We start from the raw sequence: 12,547 nt of genomic DNA on the forward strand, positions 1-12,547 counted from the left end.
CCTGGTCTTTGTGACTGGGGTGGTGATGGTGTGCTGAACCACAAACCCAAGACTACTCAAGCCCTGTAGTCTCTGGAGGGTCTCCTCAAGCTGTGTGACCTTAGGAAAGTCATCAGCCTTTCTGTTTTCTAAGCAAGTAGTGTGATGTTTGATTAGAGGAGACCAGGCATATAAACACTGGCACTCTGGTATTTTAAAACTGGAGTCTGGTGGCTCGGGCCTTTAATCCCAGCACTAGGAAGGCAGAGGCAGGAGGATCTCTACTCTACAAAGAGAGGGCCAAGTAAAAACTGACCGCAAAAAGAGGGGCCTCTGTGCGACGCGTTCTTTTTTGTCTGCAGAGTCAAGCCTCTCTTCCTCACCTCCCGACCCACACCGGGCTCTGACGCCCGTGGGAACTTCCAGCTCCTCCGCACTAGAGGGCATGGGACCCAAAAGACATGTCAGCTGCGTTTTTCTGCAGGGATGGGGGAACCTGAGCAGACAGACCCCCCCCACCCCTCACCCAGGCCACTCCCCAGAAGAGGAAAGTGGTCTAGTATTTTCTGGCAGTGCCAGCTCCCACCTCTGGGGTCCACTGTGCAGACGAGGAAACTCAGGCTGGGCTGGAGGCTTTAAAGCTAATGGACCTCAAGGTAGTGGAGATGGAGTTGGGCTGTTGGCAGAGGGGGAGGGCCCTCCCCGATATGTAGGAGGATTCTCACCAGAAGAGCCAAGCCGCTGGGAGATAGAAATGAGCCTCAGGCCCACTGGCCTGCGGGTGAATATTTGGTACCTAGCAGGATCTTGGCTGGAAAGAAACACCAGAGAAAGAGAGAGAAGGAAAAACAGAAGCTTCCCAAGTTAGCTCAACTGGCCTCCCTTGAGTCTCCTCACTGTCCAAGAGGCAAGGAACAAGGTGGTCGGCGATTCTCCACACTTGCCAGGCCGAGCCAGGGAAGGAGGTTGGGAAGGTTGGCCCAGCGGGAGCCTCCCTGCTCCTGAGACTCTGGAACTGTGCTGAGATTTTCCTGTGGCGTCTCTGAGCATCCTGGCAGGGGACAGTGACCTCTGAACGCTGGTGAAGGTGGAAGCCAAGGGAACTAACAAGGCCCCGCCCACGGCTGTGGCCCCGCTACACAGACTGGGCTGTGCCTATTCTGCTCGGGTGGCCTTCTCTGCCTCCCTAGAAGCCCAAACTCTGGAGCCTCAAAAGCCGGAGGTGGAGGCGGTGCGGAGAGCTGGTGGGGGGAGGGGTGGGTGGGTGGGGTGTCGAAGTTACTGGAACCCTAGGGCTATTGCTCAACCTGGGGGAGCCCGGCCTTAAGGCCTGCCGGCCTTCACTTTATTGCCCCCCTACTCCGGCCCTCCCTCCCTCCCGGCTCCGCATAACAAACATTCTTCTCCAACCAACCCCTGCAGCAGCAGCCTGGGAAGGGGGAACTACCGCAGACAGCAGGCGGCCGCCAGAAACGCTTAACCCCTTCGCTCCCAGCGGCTGGAGCCCACGGACCCGGGGAGGAAAGTCGTGGCTGCCAGAGTCCTTCTCAGGCTTTAGTCACCCGGTCAGGTGACTGACCTGGATCAACAAGACATCAATCTGTCTGCCAGAAACTCACTCAAAAGTTTCCAGAGCTGGCCCTGGGGAGTGGAGTACAGGTGGTACCGGGACCACCAGTTAGAATGCTCCCACTAAGTACGGAGGAGGGCTTCCACGTCTCCTGAGGTGATCACTTTAGGGAGCTTAGGGCAGAATAAGATTGATATCTTCTGTGGTGATCCCTCAGGTGGAGAGCATACCCCTCACTCCCCACCCTCATCCTTTACCTTATGCGTGAAGGCCGGAGGACTGAGAAGGGAACCACATGGCTATGTTTCTCCAATAAAGAATAACTTAAGGCCTGGAAGAGGCTCAGCCCACAAAGCCTTTACTCCACCAGAGTTGGATCTGGATCCCCAAGACCATCATCAGAGACCCAGGCCTGGTAGCATTTGACTGTAATTCCAGCGTCAGGGTAGAGGAGAGGAAAGGGACTCCCTGAGGGGTCCTTGGCCCACCAGTTGAGTCTAATTGGGGATCTTCAGGTCCCAGGCAAAGATCCTATCTCAAAGGAGGTAGACAGGGCCCGAGGACCAGGCTAGCCTCGGCTTCCATGTGTGTGAATAAATACAAAACAACAACCTAGTGTGTGGAGGTGGTAGGCAGGGGATTCATGAAAGATTAATATACTGAGGTTTAACACACCAAAGGTCCACCAACAGGTATCCTGTCGTAGACTCTCCTGTAGCCAGTGCAGTCCGCCCAGCTCCAGACTGGCTGGTCCTGTGGGAGAGGTCAGCACACCTGCACACACCTAGAGGCTCCAGGATGCACCAAGGAAACACAGCGCTGTCAGCAAGTGCTGAGGCACACAGCCTTCTGGAGTCTTGAAGGAAACTGAGTTAGTTCAAGCAGCTGGCCCAGGCCCCTACCATGGTACAGGCTGCTCAGGGAGGAAGCCAGCGTGCACGCCCTCCAGCCTCAGTGTTGGTAGCCACAGGAACATGGAAGCCACCCCATTTCCACCCCTACCCCCACTGTGTTCCAGTTAGTCTGTGGTTACTCTACCTGTCTCATTAAAGAAACAGGGTCAGAGCTCAGAAAACCAGAAGCCACTTGGAAAGGACAATTAACCTAACCTATGTAGCAGTCAGTCTCAGTCTCTCTCAGTCTCTCTCTCTCTCTCTCTCTCTCTCTCTCTCTCTCTCTCTCTCTCTCCCCTTCACTTACTAAGGCATGAAGGAAAGAGCCAGAAAGAAAAATGGGGGAACGCTCCAGATTGCAGTGTGTTTACTACAGGGCCATAATGGCCTCAGACTCACTACATAACTGAGGGTGGCCTTGAGTCCTCCTGCCTGCACCACCCCGAGTACTGGGGTGACAGCCATATGCCACCACCTCTGGTTTATGCAGTGCTGGAAAACCAAACCCAGGGCATTGTCTGTGTGAGCAGACCACTATTCCAACCAAGCCACACCCCAGCTTTACCGTCCTTCTTTTTGATGAGATACTACTCAGCAGTCAGCATACCTCAGAGACAGTAGAGGGCTGACGGGCTAGGGAGATGTGGCCTTCAACCCCTCCACACGCACACTCATGGGTCCTCCTGGCTAGCCCAGACACGCCAGGACTGGTTGAGAACCAAAAGGCAAATTCAATCTGTAGTTCTGTGTGTGTGTAAAGTCCAGAGAGACTGAGATACTTGCCTAGAGTCACACAGCTCCCAAGGGCTCCCACACGGGCCTGACCCAACGCAGGTGCCTTTTGCCTTCCTTCCAGCTCCTTCTGCTTCCCAAGCATCCTTCCAGGCCAGGCCAGGCCAGGCTACAGGACCCAGCATCTGCAGTCAGTCTCCTCCCAAGTCTGTTGGGACAGAAAACTTAGACCAGATTGAAGGCTGTATGTGGAATCTTCTGGGGAAACGCCCTGGATGCTTCACCAGCCCAGAATCATGCTGTGCCCAGACTGGCAGGCAGAAGCTAGCAGTCCCCATGCCTGCACATCCCTGGCACAGGGGAGGCTGAGCTCTTTCTCATGGGCTGACCTTTGAAAAATAGTTGGTAATCACTATAGGCTTTGTCTTGGTGAAGCAATCCTGAGTCCTCTGGCTGGATCCAGACTATGTCTCTGAATGAGAGTCACAGTGCAGGGAGGGAACAACACCAGTGTCACCCATTTTATAGATGTGAAACTAAGGACATGAATTCACTAGCCTGAGCTACACAGCTAATGATCAGCAAGGCTCAACCTAGGGTAGAGCTGTAGTGGGCACCTGGAGACACACTCACTCACCAAGAGGCTTCTCAGCCAGGGTCCACCCCACCCTTGCCTATGAAGCCTTTTGTCATAGCCAACCAGACTCTGGCTTGTCAGTGTGGGCCCCAACTCCTCACCCTGTCTATGCATTTAACCTTCTCCTCCTCGGCTTCTCTGTGTAGCCCTGGCTGCCCTGGAACTCACTCTGTAGACCAGGCTGGCCTCGAACTCAGAGATCCGCCTGCCTCTGCCTCCCAAGTGCTGGGATTAAAGGCGTGCACCACCACCATGCAATCAATGAATGTTTTATCTCATCTATACTCTTTATCGCTTGCTTGGGGCCATCTCAACTCCCTCGGCTCCATTCCTGTTCCAAGCTTTTTAAATGACTATAGCTGTGAACACACACACGTGCACACACACACATGCACACACACACATGCATACACACACGCACACATACACACACATGGACACACATATACACACACACATGGACACACACATACACACATGCACACCCACATACACATGTACACACACATGTACACACACATGCACACACATGCACACACACATGCATACATACACATGGACACACACACAATCTCACCTCATGCATTGCTTACAAATGAATGGCCTAACCTGGGAATGTAGATGAGGATGGCCCGGTGTTGTGGCATCCGTGATCTGGTGGAGTACAGCTGGAGAGATGGGCCTGTGCCATTGTTACCGCTGCCATTCGCATGAGCTCAGCTAATAAATTCCCGTTCCTTCTATGTCCTTCACATCCCAGGATAACTCTCTAGCCATTCATGTCCAGTAAATGGTAAGAAACCAACCGTGTGTTCCGGGAAGGATACCTCTCATGCTGAAGTGACGGTTGCCATGGTCACCAGCCTCCAAGATGGCATCCAAAGGATCCCCACTTCAGGCATTTACAGGCTGGTTTGTCCCCGTCCACTGTGAGTAAGGGCTGGTTGGGGCACTCAGTAGGATGTGAAGGACTGACTAAGTGTTCTCCAAGACACAGTCATAAAAGGCTCTTTTATATGGCTCAGTCCAGTGAAGCCAGCTGCCATCTTTGAAAGGAAAATCTAGTGCTCAGGGAGGCCTTCAGAGATCTGCAGCCTCAGTGACCTCAAGCTGGGGACAGCGGGGCTGCCCCTAAATTCCTGATCCACTGAGACTGAGATAAAAAGCAATTGTTGTTTTAAGTGGGGGAGGCATTTGTTATGCAATGGTCAGTGACTAATACAGAAACAGGGCGAAGGGTCATCCACAGGCTTCCCAAAATTTGTTCCCAGGCACACTGACCCCAAGGCTGTGCTTTGGAAGCACTCTCAGAGAATGCAGGCAGACCACGGCCTGTTTCCTGGTGAAGATTCCCAGGACTTCTTGCGTGAGCAGCACCCTTCTGGGCAGGGGAGCTGCCCTCTAGCCCTGTATTTCTCAGAAGCTCTGAAGTTCTGCCTTCAGAATCCTTTGGGACACACAGCCAAATTGTCACGTGACCTCCTGAGGTCTTGTCTTGACTCTGCCCCCTTGGGGAGAAGGGTGTTTTCTGGTATCCCACCATGCACCTGGATGGAGTCTGCATCCCTGTGTACACCAGCTGCCTCCCAAATACACAGGACATTTCTCTGAGGGAATACAACCATGGTCTGAAAACACGACCCGCTGGAAAACGGCATTGGATATAGAAAAATTCATTTCACACGCAACTTTTTCAGGCCGAATCCACCCCCTTCAGGGAGGCAAAGCAGCACTCAGCAAACCACATTCTTTCAGGTCCCTGGGGCCTTGTGGGGGTGGGAACGGAGCTCTGTCTGCACTGTAGAAGGCAGAGAGATTTCTTTTCTGTTACAAGTATAATTCTCCTCTAGAGTTGCTCTCTCCTTCCTGGAATAGCATCCCAGGGTTCTGTAGCCCTTCACTCGCAAACCCCAGAGGCTAGCCACAGCTCCCCCCCCCACCCCTACCCCCTCATGGACTTGGGGCAGCATCAGAGGTGAGGTGGGGAGACAAATATTGAACCCTTGTAGCCCCAAAACAAGTACAAACGGCCCAGCTTTTGTCCCCGCTGGGCTGGAGTCTCCCACCCAGCCCTACAACCCTAGCAGGTCGGCTGCAACAGAATCCGGGCAGGATCCCCATCTGATCGGAGGCACATAAACAAGTTAGGCAGCGCGTGCGGCGTGAGCCTTAAAGGCTGGCTGAAGGTGCCTGTCCCCTCCTAGGTTCTCTGTCCTGGCTCAGCCTCTCCCAGGCACACCCAGCTACATTTCCTGAGAGACGGTTCCATGGCTCAGCTTTCTCTCTGCCTTCCTCACCTATCATGGAAAGCTACAGAAGGGTCATGATGAGACAGGCTGGGGAGGGTAGACACCCCAATCAGAGGTACTGTAGCAGTACTGACCGCAGTAAAGGCCTGCTGCCCCACCAGGCCAGAGCTAAGTGACGCACTCGGGAGGTGGAACGGGGGGGGGGGGGGGGAGCTTAAGGTCAGACCAGCTACAAAGTGAACTAGAAGCTGGGCTACAGGAGACTCTCCAAAGAGGGGGGAGGAGGGGGACAGGAAAAGAATGAAGGATGAAGAAGAAAAAGAAGTGGAAGAGGAGGAGGAGGAGGAGGAAGAAGAGGAGGAGGAGGAAGAAGAGGAAGAGGAGGAAGAAGAGGAGGAGGAGGAGGAGGAGGAGGAGATAGATATATCAGCCCTTTCACAGGCACCTGAAACCCAGGAAAAAAGAAATGGGACCCAGGGGTTGAGAGGTGTGGAAGTCATCTATCAAGGCCAAAGAGCAGCAAGTAGCATTCAGAAGGCCCCTGCACCCTGCTGAGGGAAGACTCCCTAGACGGGTAGCTACAGGGACTGTGGAGGAGTTGTGTGCTCCATCTAGCTGGTGGCTCATCCTAGTGGTACCCAGTCTAGGAAGCTTTCTGGTAAGAGCTCTGAGCTGGTCAACTCTTCTCAGAGACCCTGTAGTGGCTACACCTTCCCTGAGGGCTAGCCCACCACAGCATCATAGGATAAGGTTGTGTTTGTTTTGGTTTTTTGTTGTTTGTTTTGGTTTTTTGAATTGGTAGCAACTGTGTCTGAGCCTTCTCTAGGGTAAGCTAAGCAGAGGGTACTGAACGCCATCAACTAAGCCCTTGATTCATCCCGAATGAGAGTGACCCTACTCAGCAAGCCAGCTAGAGGCAGGCCACAGCTGGACGAATCCTGGCAAGGAAGAGGATCAGCTAAGAGTCTACCTCACAGCTGTGCAGGAGGCCCTGCCTCTGAATCTCTCGGAAGCGTTTGCACCGCCCTTTCAGCTTTAGGATGAGCTGCAGTGTCAGATGTGGGTGGGAGTCAGGGTTTCCCTACCCCTACCTCACCCCACCAACCAGGGGTGGCCAAGAAGTGAGGGAGGGCAAGGGTGATGGCCACAGCTCACTGGGCAGTACAGGAGAGGACAGATGAGCATGCAGACCCTGGGTCTGGGGCAGTTCCTTGCCTGTATTCTCTACTCTGGCTATCCTTGGGGAGGGTCTGTGGACCCTCTGCAGGTTAGGGGGAGGCTAGCAGACACATCTCGGGCACACAAGGCACAAGGTGGGAGGCAGCCAGCTAGGGAGCATCACACTAGCTACAAAGAAGACCAAGTCCTCCCTCCCGACCTCACCTCACAGCACAGGGGTTTCCAAGGCTTGGGTGCACCTGCCAGACGAGTTCAGAGAGGTCATAAGTGGGTTCAGAAGTATGTTAGACATGGGATATCTGCCAATGACTGACGACTGCTCTCTCCCTCAACCCAAAGAGTCTCCTCTTTCTGTGACAGAGGTGCCCAGAGACCATGATCCTGAGGCTGTGTCTTCACCATCCCAAACAGAAAGTCACATCTGAGCACCCAAGAAGCCACTAGGGAGAAGGCTGCAGTAGCTTCTTAAGAGATGATTCTCGGCCGGGCCGTGGTGGCGCACGCCTTTAATCCCAGCACTCGGGAGGCAGAGGCAGGCGGATTTCTGAGTTCGAGGCCAGCCTGGACTACCCTGTGAGTTCCAGGACAGCCAGGGCTACACAGAGAAACCCTGTCTCGAAAAACCAAAAAAAAAAAAAAAAAAAAAAAGAGATGATTCTCAGGGGCAGGCAAGGTGGCTCAGTGGGTAAAGGCACTTGCTGCCAAGGCTGAGGACCTGAGTTCAATCCCTGGAGCATGGTGGGAGGAGAGAGCTGACTCCAGCTGTCCTCTGATCTCCACATGCATGCTATAACACGGGCCTGCCACCACACAGGTAAATAAATAAATACACATACTTTAAAAGACTGCTGGGTCTGAGTTCGAGGCCAGCCTGGTCTACAGAGTGAGTTCCAGGACAGCCAGGGCTACACAGAGAAACCCTGTCTCGAAAAAAACCAAAAAGGACTCCTGGGGCTGATGAGAGGTTCGGGGAAGTACTTGTCACGAGCATGAAGAGCTGAGTGGATTCCATTGCACCTACATTAAAAAAGAAAAATCCAAGCATGGCAGTGAGAGTACACAGCTATGATCTCAGCTCTGGGAAGGCTGAGGCAGGAATATACCTAGAGATGGCTGGACAGTCTGGACAGCTAGTTAATGGCTGCAGGTTCAGTGAGAAACCCTTTCTCAAAAAGTAGGGTGGAGGCTGGGCATAGTGGCACACATCCGTAATCCCAGCTCTCGGGAGGCAGAAGCAGGTGGACCTTGGTGAGTTCCAGGCCAGCCAGGGTTACCCAATTGGTCACTTATTCCCAAAGTAGATTCCCAACTGGAGCTTCAGTTGGCTTATCCTGTGGTCCCAAGACCATAGGGCTACACACACAGACATACACACACACACACACACACACACACACATACACACAGTGGAGAGTGATTGGGGAAGACACCCATTGTTCACCTTTAACCTCCTTATACATACACACGTGCACACAAACATGCAGACATGTACTAACAACACACACACACACACACACACACACACACACACACACACACGATTCTCATATGCCAGTAGTAGGAGACTGGTAGGAGACCACAGGAAGGGTGAGCCAACTGGACCCCGCTGGATCCTACTTTGGGACGGAGTGATGGATTCCATCTGCTGTGACAAAGAACTCGTGTCACCGCGCCAGACAGGAATTTTGTTTTTGATTTTTAGACAGGGTTTCTCTGTGCAGCCCTGGCCATCATGGAGCTCGCTCTGTAGACCAGGCTGGCCTCAAACTCATGGAGATCTGCCTGCTTCTGCCTCCTGAGAGCTGGGATCAAAGGCGTGCACCACCAGGCCTAGTCCTACTTTTTTTTTTTTTTTTTAAAGATAGGATCTCTCTGTGTAGCCAGGAATGGCCAAGAACTTGGTATGTAGTCCAGGCTTGCCTTGAACTCACAGAGTTCTGATTCTGCCTCCTAAGTGCTGGAGTTATATGCACATGGCATCACACCCTGTTCAAATTAAATTTTAAATTTTGTGTCTATGTGTGAGGTCTTGTGAGTTTATGTACCACACGCATGCAGACGCCTGTGGAAGCCAGAGGGTAGCAGAGTCTCTAATGTACAGGTGTTTGTGCCTGCTGTGGGTGCTGGGAACGGAGTCGGAATCCTCCGCAAATCTCCGCAAGCTGTCTCTCAACCACTAAGCCACCTCTCCAGCCAGTCTCTGTTTCCAGGAAGTACCTCTTCTAGGGCAGAGACATGCCTAGTTCCTGTTTATAGCCAAAACCTCAGCCAGCACCAGTGGCTGGAACTCAAAACTCCAGTGCTGTCCTCACAGCCAAGCTCAGGCCTGTGCTCTGCAGCAGAGGGGCGGGGCTCGAGCACACCAGCCTCAGCTCTCACACAGTGGGACCTTTACAGTGCCATGTGCTGGTCCTCCAAGCCTGGGACATGGAAGTCCCCATCACTACACTCCCAGGGACATTGTGAAGCCAAACTGGGCAGGAAGAGGATTAGCATAAACTGTCATCTCAACAGAATGAAGAGTCCCCTGGGAGACAGTCCTCTAAGCAGGCTTGTAGGGTGTGGGAGTGGGGAGACCCGCCCACTGACTTTATAAAGTGGAGAAAGAGTCCCACTCTGTGTTCATGGCCTTCTGCTTCCTGATCGTGAATGGATGTGACCAGCTCCTGCTAGCTTGACCTTCCCAGCATGCTCTACTGTGAGCCAAGGTAAACCCTTCCTGAAGTTTCTTTAGTCAGTGTGTCTTATCACTGCAACAGAAAAGCAGCTAAGACAGCGCCACACACGCCTATAGTCGGAGCCACCCTATCTGACCTTCCTGGTGCCTCTGGGCTGTAAGCAGGTATTCAGACACTGGGTGGGTTTTGGAAAGGCTTTTGAAAAAACTTTTCAGTAAGGCTTAGTGGCACATGCCGTTATCTAACACTGGGGAGGCTAAGACAGGATTCTGGGCTGGGGCAGGATGGGGCCTTGGCTGGTTCAAGACCAGCCTAGGTTACACAGTGAGACTCTATCTCAAAATACATAATATTACTACTATCACCACCCCAACATATCACACCACCACATCAGCACCAACACCACAGCCACCTTTTCTTAAAGCATTAGGATAAGGACCTAGAGACAGACATCTTTCTAACCCCCTTTCCCAAGCAAGAACACAGTGGCCAGCACAGCACTGAGCCAGAGAGAAAGGAAGAGGAGCCAAGGCCTGTCCTGCCCCTGCCCAGAATCCTGGAAGGCAGACCCAAGCCCAGGCCCGCTTCAATCAGCACTGCCCACTGACAAAAAGACATGGCCATACACTTGATTAATATGAAGGCCGACTTGCAAAACCTCCAGCCCAGGAGGGCTGGTCACAGGCAGCAGTGATTGGTCAGCCACATGCTGTGGTTGAAGCCAGCAATGGACACATAAGAGTCCTATATCACACCACATTCGGTCACTGATGGCACAGCTGCCCTAGTTTGCACGTGTGCCCTGTGAGGTTCCTCAGTGACACACCTAAGGCCTTATGACAGTCAAAACCTTTCCCTGTCCCCAGGCACTGCGACATCGCCATGGTTCTTACAAACCAGGCAGCCAGCAAGACACCTTTCAGTAGTGGGTCCAGTTCCCATCAACCTGTCCCCATGCTGAAAAGGAAGGAGCCAGGGCTCCAAGGGTGAAGTGAGGCTCCGAGGTTGCTCCATCGGCTCCAGTTCTCCCAGTCACCAGCCATCACTCACCCCAGAGTCAGAGACTCCCTCAGAGACAAGCCACAGCAAGAGCGTGTATGCGTGAGTGACCCTGGCCGGTAACCATACAGTAAGACCAGACACACTGTCAACATTTCTGTAAATGGGAATCACAGTGACAAAGATAGAAATCAAATTGGGTCACACGCAAAAACGGCAGGGCTGAGGAGAGGGCTCCGTTGGTAACAGGTTTGCTGTGTAACCATGAAGGCCTGAGTTTGGATCTCTGGCACCACGTAAGAGCCAGGAGCAGCAGTGACTTTAGTGGAGGAGGGAGGCAAACAGATCCCTGAGTTAATCAGTGAGCTTCAGGCTCAGTGAGAGCCCTTGTCTGAAAACACAAGGCAGTGGGTAATTGAGGCAGACACCTCTAGTCTCTGTGTAAATGCATACGCACATGTACCTACACTTGAACACATAGGCACATACCCCTACACACACACACAAACATACACACACACACTCACATTTATACACACTCACACACAAACACACACTCACACACACACAAACACACTCACACACTCTCATATACTCACACACACTCACACACACTCATATATACTCACACATTCACACACACACTCATACATACTCACACACACTCACATTCATACACACTCACGCACACAAACACACACTCACACACTCTCATATATACTCACACACACTCACACACTCACACACACTCATATATACTCACACATGCACACACACTCATACATACTCACACACACTCACATTCATACACACTCACACACAAACACACACACTCACACACATTCACACACACATATATACTCACACACACACTCACACACTCACTCATACACACTCACACACACACACTCACATACTCACACATACACACACAAACACACACACTCACACACACACTCACACACTCTCATATATACTCACACACACACTCACACACACTCATGTATACTCACACTCACACACACTCACACACTCACACACACACTTACACACACACTCATATATACTCACACACACTCACACACTCACTCATACACACTCACACACACACTCACACACACTCACACACACAAGTGCCACAAAGATAAGCACATGCAAAGGTCAGCTTCCAACAATTTCCAGGTAAGCAAGGAGACCACTGGGGTAAGAAGGTTCTGGAAGGGGAGTAGGGATGATACCAGTCAAAGGGACAAGGGATGGTGATCTCAAGCAGCTATGTCACACAGCTGTCAGAGCTGGGTTCTCAAGACAGACAAGTCTAGGGCTGCTTACCCTCGTTGACTCTTTGTTGGCCAGCAGGGCTGGGGCTGGGGACTGAAAGGAAGTAGTGGTGATTAACACAGGGGTGAGGATGGGCTCTGGGGCTGGCAACATCTGCCCAGGATGACCCTCCAAGCCAAAGCTAAGGCCGGCAATGGGTGCCCAGCTGTCCCACAGGAAGCTGTCACCTGTCACCCTGCTGGGGTCTTCATTAGGATAAGAAATAACAGGTTGTGGGTGGGGGGGCAGTTACAGGACTGTCACAGCTTACAACACTGGAAGTCACAGAGAAACTGTTTAAATAAAGACAC

General features: G+C 52.4%; 1 long non-coding RNA gene across 1 annotated transcript in view; it reads right to left on the minus strand.

Annotated features, from left to right (window-relative positions):
• Positions 1-11,148: 11,148 nt before the first annotated feature.
• The window catches only part of LOC114612177, a 2,971-nt gene continuing 1,572 nt past the window's right edge, over positions 11,149-12,547 (minus strand). Inside the window, exons 2-3 of the long non-coding RNA XR_003709941.1 lie at positions 12,249-12,290; positions 11,149-11,307 (exon numbers count right to left, since the gene is read on the minus strand). This is a non-coding gene — a long non-coding RNA (uncharacterized LOC114612177). The remainder of the gene's footprint in view (positions 11,308-12,248; positions 12,291-12,547) is intronic.

This window comes from Grammomys surdaster, unplaced genomic scaffold, assembly GCF_004785775.1.
Source record: "Grammomys surdaster isolate TR1022 unplaced genomic scaffold, NIH_TR_1.0 126133, whole genome shotgun sequence".
NCBI classification, from domain to species: Eukaryota; Metazoa; Chordata; class Mammalia; order Rodentia; family Muridae; genus Grammomys; species Grammomys surdaster.